Raw genomic sequence first — 13609 nt, forward strand, 5'->3', positions numbered from 1 at the left:
CCCGTCCCGAAGAGGCCTTGGACACACATTTCCATGGATTTCATTTCAGATCTTCCGGTGTCTCAGGGAATGTCTGTTATCTGGGTGGTGTGTGATCGGTTTTCCAAGATGGTCCATTTGGTGCCCTTGCCTAAGTTGCCTTCCTCTTCCGATCTGGTTCCTTTGTTTTTTCAGAATGTGGTTCGTTTGCACGGCATTCCTGAGAATATCGTGTCTGACAGAGGATCCCAGTTTGTGTCCAGATTCTGGCAATCCTTTTGTGCTAAGATGGGCATTGATCTGTCGTTCTCGTCTGCCTTTCATCCTCAGACTAATGGCCAAACGGAGCGAACTAATCAGACGCTGGAGGCTTATTTGAGATGTTTTGTTTCTGTGGATCAGGATGATTGGGTGACCTTCTTGCCATTGGCTGAGTTTGCCCTCAATAATCGGGCTAGTTCCGCTACTTTGGTTTCGCCATTTTTCTGCAACTCTGGTTTTCATCCTCGTTTCTCCTCAGGTCATGTTGAGCCTTCTGACTGTCCTGGGGTGGATTCCGTGGTTGATAGGTTGCAGCGGACTTGGAATCATGTGGTGGACAACTTGAAATTGTCACAGGAGAAGGCTCAGCGTTTTGCCAACCGCCGCCGCGGTGTGGGTCCCCGACTTCGTGTTGGGGATTTGGTTTGGTTGTCTTCTCGGTATGTCCCTCTGAAGGTTTCCTCTCCTAAGTTTAAGCCTCGCTTTATTGGTCCTTATAGAATTTTGGAGGTCCTTAATCCGGTGTCTTTTCATTTGGATCTTCCTGCATCGTTTGCCATTCACAATGTGTTCCATAGGTCTTTGTTGCGGCGGTACATTGTGCCTGTGGTTCCTGCTGTTGACCCTCCTGCTCCGGTCTTGGTTGAGGGCGAGTTGGAGTACGTGGTGGAGAAGATCTTAGATTCTCGTCTCTCTAGACGGAGGCTTCAGTATCTGGTCAAATGGAAGGGCTATGGTCAGGAGGATAATTCCTGGGGGGTCGCTTCTGATGATCATGCGGCTGATTTGGTTCGTGCCTTTCACGCTGCCCATCCTGATCGCCCTGGTGGTCGTAGTGAGGGTTCGGTGACCCCTCCTTAAAGGGGGGGTACTGTTGTGAACTATACTTTTTGGCTCCCTCTTGTGGTCACTAGCGGTATGGCACTTGGATATTCTTTCCCCAGGTTTGTAGTCACCTGGTTCGTTTAAACTTCCTGGATTCTTAGTCCAGTGCCTGGCATCAATTTAATCAGTCCTTGTCTGGTTGCTCCTGTCTACTGGTCCTGATTTTTGCAAGATAAGCTAAGTCCTGCTTTCTTATTTTTGTTCATTTGTATTGTTCAGTTTTTTGTCCAGCTTGTTCATAATGTGATTCCTGTTTTTGCTGGAAGCTCTTAGGGGGCTGATATTCTCCCCCCACACCGTTAGTCTGTGCGGGGGTTCTTGGATATTCAGCGTGGATATTTTTGTAGGGTTTTTCGCTGACCGCATATGTCCGCTTTCTATATTTCTGCTAATTATATAGTGGGCCTCTCTTTGCTGAATCTAGTTCATACTTACGTTTGTCCTTTCTTCTTACCTCACCGTTATTATTTGTTGGGGGCCTGTATCTACTTTGGGGTACCTTTCTCTTGAGGCAAGTGAGGTCTGATTTTCTCTGAAAGGGTTAGTTAGTTCTCCGGCTGGCGCGAGACGTCTAGAACCAACGTAGGTACGTTCCCCGGCTGCTATTAGTTGTGGGCTAGGACCAGGTATGCGGTCAGCTCAGTTACCACCTCCCTATGAGCTGGTTTTTTATGTTTGCAGACTTTGCTGAAAACCCTGAGATCCTCTACCATTGGGATCATAACACTCAATCCTTTGTTCCTCTGGGAGATAAGCAGCTGCCCGTTTTCATTCCCTATTCACGTGGATGGATAATATAAAATTAGCAATTTCTAATTCCAGAAGACATCTAGTCTGCTCGATTTATTGGGCATGCAGTCTCTACAGATTAAACGTTTTTGCCTACAAAGTAAAACCTAGAAAAATGTAAGCAGTCACCTCAACCATAACGTGTGACCACACTTAACTTCAACTAAGTAGACCACATCCGAGGTTAATAGGTGAAATATATAGAGAAAAGGAATGAAACAATAGAAAACACTGGCGCTGCACTGCTTCGGCAATGGGACAACAAGGGATAGGGAAAGAAAAGGAAATAATAGCTGCTGGTGAGGTGGCAAAGTCTGTGCTATACCTTGTCTGAATAAGTATAAAAATTCTAAAAATTCCACACCTGCGCTCTAGTTGGTGACAAAAGTAAAATAACGAAGCTGTACACAAAAGAGAGACCTAGCAATATCACACCTGCATGTGCGGTAATGTATATGTGTTCGGCAGATTGTGTGTGTTATATAGCTGCTTACGGTATGAACTGCCTATAGAACATTGCCTGTATATACATATACACTTACTCGTATTGGTGATGTAGGTGGTTGTGAAGAACGGAGAATGTCCAAAGGAGTCCTTCTTACTGAGCGCACTGTGTTACAGCGTGCAGCTGAGGAGGAGAAGTGTCCACGTCTGCTATCCCCAGATAGATGGCTCACCGATAGGTATCCGGATGGGCAAATGCCGCCAACTCCTAGCGTGCCCCGGCCGGAAGCAACGCCGGAGCAGTAGCGGTGTGTGCGGGGGGCGTGGCTAAAAAAGTGACGTCACAGGGTGGGCGGGCGCGTGTCAGGGGAACCAATCCAACGCGTTTCGAAGGAGGTACTCCTTCTTCGTCAGGGCTGGGATTCCCTGATGGGCCCGTCCTAATATAGCCACTGCCCCCTGATTTGGACCTACCCCTATGGTGAGCGGAAGGTGCCGTTGTTATGATCACTTATAATAAAGCTTCCACTATAATGTATATTAGGTATTATAAAGTGGTATCCGCAAGGCTAATAGACAAGTCTGAAATAAAAGGGGGCACTTGATGGGGCATTAGTAGTTTAGATAACCTATGTGCTGTACACTTATGGACAAAAACTAACACATGGGACCAGAACAGGAGAGAAAAGGGCTAGGAGGGACAGAGGGAGGGGGAAGCTGTGCATGGATCCGATACATGGAGATTAAAACACTACTTTATTTTATTTTAATTAGGCTAAAACATACATATCCAAAATAAATAATAAAAAAGGTTAACATGTTTTAAAAGAATAAATTTAAAAAAGTCATGGTTTATCAACTAAGAACCCCATAAGGTACTGGCATATATCCTTGTACCTCTATTTGACTTATATGAAACATCCTGTACTTGACTAATCTATTATAAAAAGGAGAGAATTAAAATTGTATAAATATATAATAAATATATAATATAATAAACTATTGAAACGCATATAACTCTATTTCTTGATTGAGCCCCTTAGGGGCCAGAGTGTCCAGTGTGAAAATCCACTTGGATTCAACTCTAGACATCATTTTTAAAAAATCCCCTCCCCTGGAATTTTGTTTAACTGTTTGAATGCCGCAAAAACGGACATTTTTGTAAGATCGGTTATGCTGCTCAAGAAAGTGGCGAGAAAGGGGGTGACCTTTAAAACCTTTCTGAATGTTATCCAGGTGTTCTTTAATTCTGACCTTTAGGGGCCTTTTAGTTCTGCCAACGTATATTTTATTACACGGGCAAGTGAGTATGTAAATAACCCCAGCTGTTTCGCAGGAAATGATGTTTTTAATAGAAAAACTCCTGGTGCCACTTGAATTTGGAAATATGGTTTGGGTACATCTTTTGCGGGATGTACGAATGCAACAGGAACACTGTCCACACGATGTGAACCCCATAGGGCGGCGATCAGCCGTTGATGTGGGTGCTTGTTTTTTCACCATGATCGGTTTTGTAGTAGGTGCTACCATGAGACCCAGATTTTGTGCCTTTGTATATACAAATCTTGGATGCTCAGATAAGAGATCTCCGATAATCTTATCTGTTTGTAGGATGGGCCAGTGCTTCCTAACTATATTGGTAAATCTCTTATACCCTGAATGAAACTGAGTTACTATTGGCAAACTATGGATTTGTTGCCGTATATCTTGGGGAGGGTTATTTTTACCTCCTTTGTGAACCAAACTCTCCCTGGATATTTGGCTAACTTCCTGCCTGGCCTTATTCAAAAATTGCAAGTTGTACCCCTTAGCTTCGAACTGTTTAGTAATGTGTGTCGTTTCGTCAACATAATCTTTCAAGTCAGTGCAGTTCCTTCTAATGCGAGTATATTGGCCCTTTGGGATGTTCGTGAGCCAAACTGGGAGGTGACAGCTGTTAATATGTATATAACTATTTGAATCAACCTCCTTGTGGAAACATTTAGTTTTTAGTATGTTGTTTTCCACATAAATTGTTAAATCTAGAAAATTGATTTCGGAACTGCTTATGGTAGGTGTGAATTCCAAGCCAAATTGATTATTATTTAGATTAGAAATGAAAGAATTAAGTTCGGTGGTTGTACCCTCCCAGATAAACAAAATATCGTCGATGAAGCGACGCCAGAGTTTTAAACCAGTGTGTAGACAACCATCCTTAAAGATATATTGTTGTTCCCAGTTGCCTACATATAGATTGGCATAACTGGGCGCAAAACGCGTGCCCATTGCGGTGCCCCACGTTTGCAAATAATACTGGTTCTCATACTGGAAATAATTGTGTTTGAGTATGAACTCTATGCTCTCCAAAAGAAATTTAATTTGGGGTTCCTTATAAATGCCTAGGGAGCATAAGAATAGATGTGCTGACTCACAGCCCTTTTCGTGGTTTATTACCGTGTATAAGGACCTAATATCCAAGGTTCCTAAGATAAAGTGATTTTGCCAAATAATGGGTTCCAAAATTTGTATAGTGTGAGTGGTGTCCTTGAGGTAAGCCGGAATTAGTGGCATGCATTTTTGGAGATGTACGTCTACATATTTTGAAAGATTGGCAGTGAGACAATTGATGCCTGAGATGATGGGGCGACCTGGTGGGTTTACCGTGTTCTTGTGAATTTTTGGTATATGATAGAAAATGGCTATTGTTGGGGTGCGGTTATTAATGAAATTGAATTCCTTTCGGTTTAGAATCCCCAATGTTTTTCCTTTTGAGGCAAGGCTGTTGAGTTTGTGAATATAATTGGTAGTAGGATTAGAAGTCAATTTTTTGTATGTTATTGTGTCATTGAGGAGCCTCAATGCCTCATTATGGTACATCGTGCGATCTAATACAACGATACCACCCCCCTTGTCAGCAGGGCGGATGACAATGTTGTGGTTGGCTTGTAGATCTAAAATGGCTTTCTTTTCACTAGCACTTAGATTATGAGGGGTATATTTAGAGTGACTTGTTTTGAGCTTTTTGATATCTGTGATGACTAAGGTCTCAAAAGACCGGAAGGCATTTGAATGTTCATTCATAGGATTGAATGTGGATTGCAGTGCCAGATTAGTATGAATGTATTCCGTAGTAGTGATAGAATGAGTATCGTTTATGTTAGTGCCCTTCTTTAAAAAATGTTTTTTTAGGGCCAAATTCCGCATGAATTTCTTTATACTAATAAATAAATTAAATGGGTTCGCTTTAACTGTAGGAGCAAATTTCAAACCTTTTTGTAAAAGATTCTCCTCACTTTGGGTGAGTTGATGTGAACTAAGGTTAAAAATTTTTTGAATATGGGTTTGTGATTTATTACTTCTGTTTATGTTTTTGTTTTTCTTTTGGGCGAGTTTCCCCCCCCTCTTACCTCTTTTGGTTTTGAGCTTTGAGGGTGGAAAAAATCCCGCTTAATAGTGGAGTGCACAGTAGGTTTTATACTTTTTATTTTAGCTGTATAGTTTTTGTTTGTTGCATAGTTTTTACTAAAAACCTTATTTAGGATCCCCCTCTGGTTGGTACTGGGATTTGTGCCTCCTATTTGTTTGTTTATCAAACTAGCTTGGTTGGTGGGTTTGCTTTTAGGTTTACTTGCTGGCAATTGGTGTGGTAGATGAATGTTTGTACTTGTGGTGGGAGTGGGTTCATCCCATTCTGAAGTGGTTTCCACGTCCTCCCCCATCAGGGAGAAATGGGAAAACCGATTCGAGGTAGAGATTTGAATGTTTTCCCCAATATTGAGGTCCCCAGGTGGGGGACTGACCTCCTCGGTAAGTATGTCTGGAGAATCAATGATACTTGGGGATTCTCTACATGTTGCTCCCCCATTGGTGTTGGTCCGAATTGACATTGGGGTGTACTGCGTTGAATTTGTATTGGTGTAAGTAGAGAATACTAAGGATACATCTTCCAAATGATTGATTGGAGATGAATTATATTCATCTACTGTTACGAATTCATTCCTAGGACTGGACATGGGTTCATTTCTGTTGGGCACAATATTTTCAAATGGTAAATTATCCCTGGCAAATTTTTTCATTTTTTTATTAATAATATCCTTTTCCTTTTCCTTTATTCTATACATAATTCTAGGAATGAGGTCATGAAGATCCTCAATATGATTGTATACATTTAATTGATCAAATAATTCTGTAATGGATTGATTAATTTTAGAAAGGTTTATACGTCGTTTTTCTATTATAAATTGGAGAGCTTTGTTAGAAAAAGATTTAAACAAAGCATCCCACTCGTTCTGAATTACGGGATCTCCAAAATCGCCTGCGAGGGTCTTCTGGATCACCAGCCCTTTAGGGACGATATCTGCTTCTGCATACCTTTCTAATGATGCAATCTCCCACAGATTGCGCATTTCATTAACTAGTTGTTTTTCCAGTGATCTCAAAAGGGGTTTGACCTGGTCTAGTTCATTTATCGGTAATTTGTGTTGAGAAAATTGAGTCTGAATAAATTTCCGTCTAAAATCCCTGTCCGTTCTTAGTGCATCCAAAGCCATGGCGCAGCTGCCCTAGTGTAATGGCACAGAAAAATAGAGAATGAAACAATAGAAAACACTGGCGCTGCACTGCTTCGGCAATGGGACAACAAGGGATAGGGAAAGAAAAGGAAATAATAGCTGCTGGTGAGGTGGCAAAGTCTGTGCTATACCTTGTCTGAATAAGTATAAAAATTCTAAAAATTCCACACCTGCGCTCTAGTTGGTGACAAAAGTAAAATAACGAAGCTGTACACAAAAGAGAGACCTAGCAATATCACACCTGCATGTGCGGTAATGTATATGTGTTCGGCAGATTGTGTGTGTTATATAGCTGCTTACGGTATGAACTGCCTATAGAACATTGCCTGTATATACATATACACTTACTCGTATTGGTGATGTAGGTGGTTGTGAAGAACGGAGAATGTCCAAAGGAGTCCTTCTTACTGAGCGCACTGTGTTACAGCGTGCAGCTGAGGAGGAGAAGTGTCCACGTCTGCTATCCCCAGATAGATGGCTCACCGATAGGTATCCGGATGGGCAAATGCCGCCAACTCCTAGCGTGCCCCGGCCGGAAGCAACGCCGGAGCAGTAGCGGTGTGTGCGGGGGGCGTGGCTAAAAAAGTGACGTCACAGGGTGGGCGGGCGCGTGTCAGGGGAACCAATCCAACGCGTTTCGAAGGAGGTACTCCTTCTTCGTCAGGGCTGGGATTCCCTGATGGGCCCGTCCTAATATAGCCACTGCCCCCTGATTTGGACCTACCCCTATGGTGAGCGGAAGGTGCCGTTGTTATGATCACTTATAATACGTTGGCAGAACTAAAAGGCCCCTAAAGGTCAGAATTAAAGAACACCTGGATAACATTCAGAAAGGTTTTAAAGGTCACCCCCTTTCTCGCCACTTTCTTGAGCAGCATAACCGATCTTACAAAAATGTCCGTTTTTGCGGCATTCAAACAGTTAAACAAAATTCCAGGGGAGGGGATTTTTTAAAAATGATGTCTAGAGTTGAATCCAAGTGGATTTTCACACTGGACACTCTGGCCCCTAAGGGGCTCAATCAAGAAATAGAGTTATATGCGTTTCAATAGTTTATTATATTATATATTTATTATATATTTATACAATTTTAATTCTCTCCTTTTTATAATAGATTAGTCAAGTACAGGATGTTTCATATAAGTCAAATAGAGGTACAAGGATATATGCCAGTACCTTATGGGGTTCTTAGTTGATAAACCATGACTTTTTTAAATTTATTCTTTTAAAACATGTTAACCTTTTTTATTATTTATTTTGGATATGTATGTTTTAGCCTAATTAAAATAAAATAAAGTAGTGTTTTAATCTCCATGTATCGGATCCATGCACAGCTTCCCCCTCCCTCTGTCCCTCCTAGCCCTTTTCTCTCCTGTTCTGGTCCCATGTGTTAGTTTTTGTCCATAAGTGTACAGCACATAGGTTATCTAAACTACTAATGCCCCATCAAGTGCCCCCTTTTATTTCAGACTTGTCTATTAGCCTTGCGGATACCACTTTATAATACCTAATATACATTATAGTGGAAGCTTTATTATAAGTGATCATAACAACGGCACCTTCCGCTCACCATAGGGGTAGGTCCAAATCAGGGGGCAGTGGCTATATTAGGACGGGCCCATCAGGGAATCCCAGCCCTGACGAAGAAGGAGTACCTCCTTCGAAACGCGTTGGATTGGTTCCCCTGACACGCGCCCGCCCACCCTGTGACGTCACTTTTTTAGCCACGCCCCCCGCACACACCGCTACTGCTCCGGCGTTGCTTCCGGCCGGGGCACGCTAGGAGTTGGCGGCATTTGCCCATCCGGATACCTATCGGTGAGCCATCTATCTGGGGATAGCAGACGTGGACACTTCTCCTCCTCAGCTGCACGCTGTAACACAGTGCGCTCAGTAAGAAGGACTCCTTTGGACATTCTCCGTTCTTCACAACCACCTACATCACCAATACGAGTAAGTGTATATGTATATACAGGCAATGTTCTATAGGCAGTTCATACCGTAAGCAGCTATATAACACACACAATCTGCCGAACACATATACATTACCGCACATGCAGGTGTGATATTGCTAGGTCTCTCTTTTGTGTACAGCTTCGTTATTTTACTTTTGTCACCAACTAGAGCGCAGGTGTGGAATTTTTAGAATTTTTATACTTATTCAGACAAGGTATAGCACAGACTTTGCCACCTCACCAGCAGCTATTATTTCCTTTTCTTTCCCTATCCCTTGTTGTCCCATTGCCGAAGCAGTGCAGCGCCAGTGTTTTCTATTGTTTCATTCTCTATTTTTCTGTGCCATTACACTAGGGCAGCTGCGCCATGGCTTTGGATGCACTAAGAACGGACAGGGATTTTAGACGGAAATTTATTCAGACTCAATTTTCTCAACACAAATTACCGATAAATGAACTAGACCAGGTCAAACCCCTTTTGAGATCACTGGAAAAACAACTAGTTAATGAAATGCGCAATCTGTGGGAGATTGCATCATTAGAAAGGTATGCAGAAGCAGATATCGTCCCTAAAGGGCTGGTGATCCAGAAGACCCTCGCAGGCGATTTTGGAGATCCCGTAATTCAGAACGAGTGGGATGCTTTGTTTAAATCTTTTTCTAACAAAGCTCTCCAATTTATAATAGAAAAACGACGTATAAACCTTTCTAAAATTAATCAATCCATTACAGAATTATTTGATCAATTAAATGTATACAATCATATTGAGGATCTTCATGACCTCATTCCTAGAATTATGTATAGAATAAAGGAAAAGGAAAAGGATATTATTAATAAAAAAATGAAAAAATTTGCCAGGGATAATTTACCATTTGAAAATATTGTGCCCAACAGAAATGAACCCATGTCCAGTCCTAGGAATGAATTCGTAACAGTAGATGAATATAATTCATCTCCAATCAATCATTTGGAAGATGTATCCTTAGTATTCTCTACTTACACCAATACAAATTCAACGCAGTACACCCCAATGTCAATTCGGACCAACACCAATGGGGGAGCAACATGTAGAGAATCCCCAAGTATCATTGATTCTCCAGACATACTTACCGAGGAGGTCAGTCCCCCACCTGGGGACCTCAATATTGGGGAAAACATTCAAATCTCTACCTCGAATCGGTTTTCCCATTTCTCCCTGATGGGGGAGGACGTGGAAACCACTTCAGAATGGGATGAACCCACTCCCACCACAAGTACAAACATTCATCTACCACACCAATTGCCAGCAAGTAAACCTAAAAGCAAACCCACCAACCAAGCTAGTTTGATAAACAAACAAATAGGAGGCACAAATCCCAGTACCAACCAGAGGGGGATCCTAAATAAGGTTTTTAGTAAAAACTATGCAACAAACAAAAACTATACAGCTAAAATAAAAAGTATAAAACCTACTGTGCACTCCACTATTAAGCGGGATTTTTTCCACCCTCAAAGCTCAAAACCAAAAGAGGTAAGAGGGGGGGGAAACTCGCCCAAAAGAAAAACAAAAACATAAACAGAAGTAATAAATCACAAACCCATATTCAAAAAATTTTTAACCTTAGTTCACATCAACTCACCCAAAGTGAGGAGAATCTTTTACAAAAAGGTTTGAAATTTGCTCCTACAGTTAAAGCGAACCCATTTAATTTATTTATTAGTATAAAGAAATTCATGCGGAATTTGGCCCTAAAAAAACATTTTTTAAAGAAGGGCACTAACATAAACGATACTCATTCTATCACTACTACGGAATACATTCATACTAATCTGGCACTGCAATCCACATTCAATCCTATGAATGAACATTCAAATGCCTTCCGGTCTTTTGAGACCTTAGTCATCACAGATATCAAAAAGCTCAAAACAAGTCACTCTAAATATACCCCTCATAATCTAAGTGCTAGTGAAAAGAAAGCCATTTTAGATCTACAAGCCAACCACAACATTGTCATCCGCCCTGCTGACAAGGGGGGTGGTATCGTTGTATTAGATCGCACGATGTACCATAATGAGGCATTGAGGCTCCTCAATGACACAATAACATACAAAAAATTGACTTCTAATCCTACTACCAATTATATTCACAAACTCAACAGCCTTGCCTCAAAAGGAAAAACATTGGGGATTCTAAACCGAAAGGAATTCAATTTCATTAATAACCGCACCCCAACAATAGCCATTTTCTATCATATACCAAAAATTCACAAGAACACGGTAAACCCACCAGGTCGCCCCATCATCTCAGGCATCAATTGTCTCACTGCCAATCTTTCAAAATATGTAGACGTACATCTCCAAAAATGCATGCCACTAATTCCGGCTTACCTCAAGGACACCACTCACACTATACAAATTTTGGAACCCATTATTTGGCAAAATCACTTTATCTTAGGAACCTTGGATATTAGGTCCTTATACACGGTAATAAACCACGAAAAGGGCTGTGAGTCAGCACATCTATTCTTATGCTCCCTAGGCATTTATAAGGAACCCCAAATTAAATTTCTTTTGGAGAGCATAGAGTTCATACTCAAACACAATTATTTCCAGTATGAGAACCAGTATTATTTGCAAACGTGGGGCACCGCAATGGGCACGCGTTTTGCGCCCAGTTATGCCAATCTATATGTAGGCAACTGGGAACAACAATATATCTTTAAGGATGGTTGTCTACACACTGGTTTAAAACTCTGGCGTCGCTTCATCGACGATATTTTGTTTATCTGGGAGGGTACAACCACCGAACTTAATTCTTTCATTTCTAATCTAAATAATAATCAATTTGGCTTGGAATTCACACCTACCATAAGCAGTTCCGAAATCAATTTTCTAGATTTAACAATTTATGTGGAAAACAACATACTAAAAACTAAATGTTTCCACAAGGAGGTTGATTCAAATAGTTATATACATATTAACAGCTGTCACCTCCCAGTTTGGCTCACGAACATCCCAAAGGGCCAATATACTCGCATTAGAAGGAACTGCACTGACTTGAAAGATTATGTTGACGAAACGACACACATTACTAAACAGTTCGAAGCTAAGGGGTACAACTTGCAATTTTTGAATAAGGCCAGGCAGGAAGTTAGCCAAATATCCAGGGAGAGTTTGGTTCACAAAGGAGGTAAAAATAACCCTCCCCAAGATATACGGCAACAAATCCATAGTTTGCCAATAGTAACTCAGTTTCATTCAGGGTATAAGAGATTTACCAATATAGTTAGGAAGCACTGGCCCATCCTACAAACAGATAAGATTATCGGAGATCTCTTATCTGAGCATCCAAGATTTGTATATACAAAGGCACAAAATCTGGGTCTCATGGTAGCACCTACTACAAAACCGATCATGGTGAAAAAACAAGCACCCACATCAACGGCTGATCGCCGCCCTATGGGGTTCACATCGTGTGGACAGTGTTCCTGTTGCATTCGTACATCCCGCAAAAGATGTACCCAAACCATATTTCCAAATTCAAGTGGCACCAGGAGTTTTTCTATTAAAAACATCATTTCCTGCGAAACAGCTGGGGTTATTTACATACTCACTTGCCCGTGTAATAAAATATACGTTGGCAGAACTAAAAGGCCCCTAAAGGTCAGAATTAAAGAACACCTGGATAACATTCAGAAAGGTTTTAAAGGTCACCCCCTTTCTCGCCACTTTCTTGAGCAGCATAACCGATCTTACAAAAATGTCCGTTTTTGCGGCATTCAAACAGTTAAACAAAATTCCAGGGGAGGGGATTTTTTAAAAATGATGTCTAGAGTTGAATCCAAGTGGATTTTCACACTGGACACTCTGGCCCCTAAGGGGCTCAATCAAGAAATAGAGTTATATGCGTTTCAATAGTTTATTATATTATATATTTATTATATATTTATACAATTTTAATTCTCTCCTTTTTATAATAGATTAGTCAAGTACAGGATGTTTCATATAAGTCAAATAGAGGTACAAGGATATATGCCAGTACCTTATGGGGTTCTTAGTTGATAAACCATGACTTTTTTAAATTTATTCTTTTAAAACATGTTAACCTTTTTTATTATTTATTTTGGATATGTATGTTTTAGCCTAATTAAAATAAAATAAAGTAGTGTTTTAATCTCCATGTATCGGATCCATGCACAGCTTCCCCCTCCCTCTGTCCCTCCTAGCCCTTTTCTCTCCTGTTCTGGTCCCATGTGTTAGTTTTTGTCCATAAGTGTACAGCACATAGGTTATCTAAACTACTAATGCCCCATCAAGTGCCCCCTTTTATTTCAGACTTGTCTATTAGCCTTGCGGATACCACTTTATAATACCTAATATACATTATAGTGGAAGCTTTATTATAAGTGATCATAACAACGGCACCTTCCGCTCACCATAGGGGTAGGTCCAAATCAGGGGGCAGTGGCTATATTAGGACGGGCCCATCAGGGAATCCCAGCCCTGACGAAGAAGGAGTACCTCCTTCGAAACGCGTTGGATTGGTTCCCCTGACACGCGCCCGCCCACCCTGTGACGTCACTTTTTTAGCCACGCCCCCCGCACACACCGCTACTGCTCCGGCGTTGCTTCCGGCCGGGGCACGCTAGGAGTTGGCGGCATTTGCCCATCCGGATACCTATCGGTGAGCCATCTATCTGGGGATAGCAGACGTGGACACTTCTCCTCCTCAGCTGCACGCTGTAACACAGTGCGCTCAGTAAGAAG

General features: G+C 41.5%; 1 protein-coding gene across 1 annotated transcript in view; it reads right to left on the reverse strand.

Annotated features, from left to right (window-relative positions):
- The window catches only part of LOC143786238 (uromodulin-like), an 86771-nt gene that overhangs the window by 11440 nt on the left and 61722 nt on the right, over positions 1–13609 (reverse strand). The window lies entirely within an intron of this gene.

Source organism: Ranitomeya variabilis, chromosome 7 (assembly GCF_051348905.1).
Source record: "Ranitomeya variabilis isolate aRanVar5 chromosome 7, aRanVar5.hap1, whole genome shotgun sequence".
Classification (NCBI taxonomy): domain Eukaryota; kingdom Metazoa; phylum Chordata; class Amphibia; order Anura; family Dendrobatidae; genus Ranitomeya; species Ranitomeya variabilis.